We start from the raw sequence: 4,740 nt of genomic DNA, 5'->3' as shown, positions 1-4,740 counted from the left end.
TACAAGAAAGAATGATAACAGCCATCATGAAAGCACTTTAACTTATAAAACTTACGATAGAGTAGGTAACACAAATTAGAAAGAGAAAGGAATCAAACCATTAGCCAAACTGACCAAGAAAAAAAAGAGAAATAACCCAAATAAATAAAATTATAAATGCAAATGGAGATATCACAACAGATACAAACTGAAATACAAAGGATCATCAAAGACTATTATGGACAGCTATAAGCCAAGAAATATGAAAACCTAGAGGAAACGGATAAATTCTTGCACACATATGACCTACTGAGACTGAACTAAGAAGATATAGAAAACCTAAATAGACCAATAACAAGTAGTAAGATTGAATCAGTTATAAAAAGTCTCCCAACAAAGAAAAGCCCAGGACCAGATGGCTTTACTGCTGAATTCTTCCAAACATTTAAAGAAAAATTAATACTAATACTTCTTAAACTATTTCAAAAAACTGAAGTGGACAGAATTCTTCCAAACTTATACTACAAGGCCAGAATTACCCTGATACCAAAACCAGGCAAGAACACAACAAATAAAGAAAACCACAGGCCAATATCTCTAATGAACGCATATGCAAAAATCTTCAATAAAATACTAGCAAACCAAATCCAACAGCACATCAAAAAGATTATACACCATGATCAACTGGGATTTATACCAGGGATACAAGGATGGTTCAATATATGCAAATCCATAAATGTAATACATCATATCAACAGAATGAAAGCAAAAAATATGATCATCTCAACAGACATACAAAAAGCATTTGATAAAATTCAATATGTCTTCATGATGAAGACTCTCAACAAATTAGGTGTAGAAGGAAAGTATCTTAATACAATAAAGCCTATATATGACAGACCCACAGCTAACATCATACCAAATGGAGAAAAGCTGAAAGCTTTCCCCCAAAGAACTGAAACAAGACAAGGATACCCACTCTCACCACTTCTATTCAACATAGTCCTGGAAGTCCCTGGAAGTCCTAGCCAGAGCAATTAAGCACAGGAAAGAAATAAAGAGCATCCAAATTGGAAAAGAGGAAGTCAAGTTGTCCCTGTTTGCAAATGACATGATTTTATATGAGAGAGAAACCTAAGGACTCTACCCAAATCTCCTAGACTTGATAAACAAATTCAGTAAAGTTTCAGGATACAGAATCAATATATAAAAATCAGTAGCATTTCTATACATCAACAATGAAATAGCAGAAAAAGAAATTAAGAAAGCTATCCCAGTTATGATAGAAACAAACAAAACAAGATGCCTAGGAATAAATGTAACCAAAGAGGTGGAAGATCTCTACACTGAAAACTATAAAACACTGATTAAAGAAATTAGAGACACAAAGAATGAAGAGACAATCCATGCTGATGCATTGGAAGAATCAATATCATCAAATCATGTCACCTGCATAATACCCAAAGCAATGTACAGATTCAATGCAATTCCCATCAAACTACCAATGTCATACTTCACAGAAACAGAAAAAAAAAAATTCAAAAATATATTTGGAACAGCAAGAGACCCCAAATAATCAAAACAATCCTAAGCAAAAAGAACAAAGCAGGAGGTATCACACTCCCTGACTTCAAAATATACTACAAACATATAGTAATCAAAACAGCATGGTGTTGACACAAAAACAGACACACAGATCAATGGAACAGAATAGAGAATTCAGAAATAAATCCATGTATCTAGAGCCAACTGATATTTGACAAAGGAGCCATGAACATACATTGGGAAAAGGACAGTTCCTTCAATAAATGGTGCTGGGAAAATTGGAGATCAATATGCACAAGAATAAAACTAGATCCCAATCTCTCACCGTATACCAAAATAAACTAAAAATGGATTAAAGACATAAACGTACAGCCTAAAACTATAAAACTTCTAGAAGAAAACATAGGAAAAACACTTCAGGACATAGGTCTGGGCAAAGATTTTTTGAATAATACTTCAGATACACAGGGAACCAAAGCAAAAATTAGCAAATGGGATTATATCAAACCAAAAAGCTTCTGCACAGCAAAGGAAACAATGATCAGAGTGAAAAGACAACCTGCACAATGAACTAAAATATTTGCAAAAACTGCATCTGATAAGGATTAATATACAGAATATACAAAGAACTCAAACAGGTCAATAGTAAAAAACAAAAAAATTTTTGATTAAAAAATGGACAAATAAGCTGACTAGACATTTCTCAAAAGAAGACATACAAATGGCCAATAGGTATGTGAAAAAATGCTTGTTATCACTAATCATCAGAGAAATGCAAATCAAAACCACAATGAGATATTATCTTGTCTGAGTTAGACTGGCCATTATCAAAAAGACAGAAAATAACAAATGCTGGTAAAGATGCAAAGAAAGAGGAACGCTTGTACATTGTTAGTGGGAATGTAAATTAGTAGAGCTATTATGGAAAACAGTATGGAGTTTTCTCAAAATAGTACAGTTAGAACTACCATATGATCCAGCAATCCCACTACTGGGTATATATTCAAAAGAAAGGAAATCAACAAGTCAAAGGGATACCAGCTATTCATAATAGCCAAGAGTTGGAACCAATCTAAATGTCCTTCAATGGATGATTGGATAAAGAAAATGTAGTATATGTACACAATGGAATACTACTCAGCCATAAAAAAGGAATGCAATTCTACTATTTGCAGCAACATGGATGAGCTTGAAGAAAATTTATGTTAAGTGAAATAATCCAGACTCATAGAGAGAAATACCACATGTTTTCACTCATATGTGGATGTCAAAAAATCGATCTCAAAGAAGTAGAACATAGACTAGTGGTTACTAGAGATTGGTGGGGAGAAGGGTGAGTGGAGATGGGGAGAAGGTGCTCAGTGGATACAAAATAGTAGAGAGATAGGAAGAATGGGATCTAGAATTCTACAGTAATATAGGGGGACTAGAGCTAACAACAAAGTACTGTGTATTTTTGAATAACTAGTCAAGATGATGTTGAATGTTCCTAACACAAAGAGATGACAAATGTTTGAGGTGAGGGATATACTGGGCAAGCTGATGTGATCATTGCACACAGTATGGATGTACCCAAATATCATATTGTACTCCATAAATACATACAATTTTCATGGATCAAAAAAGAAAGATAAAAAGAGAGGGGAAAAATAGAGAGTAGAATAGTGGTTATTAGAGGCAGGGAAAGAGAGGGGCGAAGGAGGCTGGGGAAAGGTTGGTAGACTGGTATAAAGCTATAAAATCACAGATAGGAAGAATAAGTTCTGGTGCTCTAGGGTGACAATAACTAATAATATCATATTGTATATCTTTATATAGCCAGAAAAGAGGATCTTAAATATTTTAACCACAAAGAAATGAATTCCTTCAGGTTTCTCAAGGCATCAGAAAAATGTAAAGCTTTCTTTGATGCCATGTCAGGTCTTCACAGCCAACTGATTAACTTGATTTAACATTATTTTATTTATTTAAGATTCGTTTATATCATTTCTACTTTCCAAGTTGTTGGAGGCAGAATACAAAACTAAACATAAAGAACAAAAATGGTTATTAGAAGAAAACAATAGTAGAGGAAATTACCTAATTTTGACCATTGGATCATGAATTTGGTACTGAACTTTTTGCAATTTTAGCCTAAGAATAGATGTGCTAAATACTTATATTTTACAACTCAGATACAATTTTAAGTTCAAATAAGATAATTCATAAATTTGTTCACTAATATATCATGACATAACTTCATTTGATGTTGAACTTTAGTTTTCAAACACGTTTAAGGAATTATTATTTTAGTGTTTAACAAGACTGAGAAATTAAGTTGGTGTTCAAACCTCAAATAAGGAAAGTGTTTGCCAAAGCCTATACCCAGATCTAGACCCAGAATGGGTTAATCAGCAAAACCTGGGTTTGGATCCATGTTCTCACACATAGTAGCAGAAAAAAAGAAAAAAGAAATGATACATGTTTATGTGATAGATATCCAAAGGAATGGAAATCAGTATATCGAAGAGATATTTGCACTCCCATGTTTATTGCAGCACTATTCACAGTACTCAAGAAACAGAATCAACCCAAGTGTCCCTCAACAGATGAATGGATAAAGAAAATGTGGTAAATATACACAATGGGTTACTATTTGGCCATAAAAAAGAATGAGATCCTGTCATTCCTGGCAACATGGATAAGCTTGGAGGACATTATATGTGAATTAAGCCAGGAGCAGAAAGAAATATGCAAGTTTTCACTCATGTGGAAGCTAAGAATGTTGATCACATAGAAGTAGAGAGTAGAATAGCCATTATCAGAGCCTGGAAATGGTAGAGGGGAGGGGGGATAGTGAGAGGTTGGTTAACAGATACGGAAGTGCAGCTAGATAGGAGGAAAAATATCTAGTATTCTATAGCTCTGTAGAGTGACAGTAATTAACAATGATTTATTGTATAGTTTTAATTCGCTGGAAGAGAGGATTTTGAATGTTTCCAACACAAAGAAATGATAAATGTTTAAGGTAATGAAAAAAAGCAGTCAGTGGGTGTCAGGGTGTCAGGAGGGAGGGTAGGAGAGAGGGAGGAATGAATAGGTTGAGCACAGAGGATTTTTTTTCAACTAAAAGTCTTAATAAAAAATAAACTATGATTTTTATTTTTATTTATTTGTTTATTTATTTATTTTTCATTAAATTTTTATTTTGTCAATATACAATGTATATGATTATTA

Source organism: Galeopterus variegatus, unplaced genomic scaffold (assembly GCF_000696425.1).
Source record: "Galeopterus variegatus unplaced genomic scaffold, G_variegatus-3.0.2 Scaffold4437, whole genome shotgun sequence".
In the NCBI taxonomy this organism is placed as follows: Eukaryota; Metazoa; Chordata; class Mammalia; order Dermoptera; family Cynocephalidae; genus Galeopterus; species Galeopterus variegatus.
Note: the sequence above shows the minus strand (reverse complement) of the source record.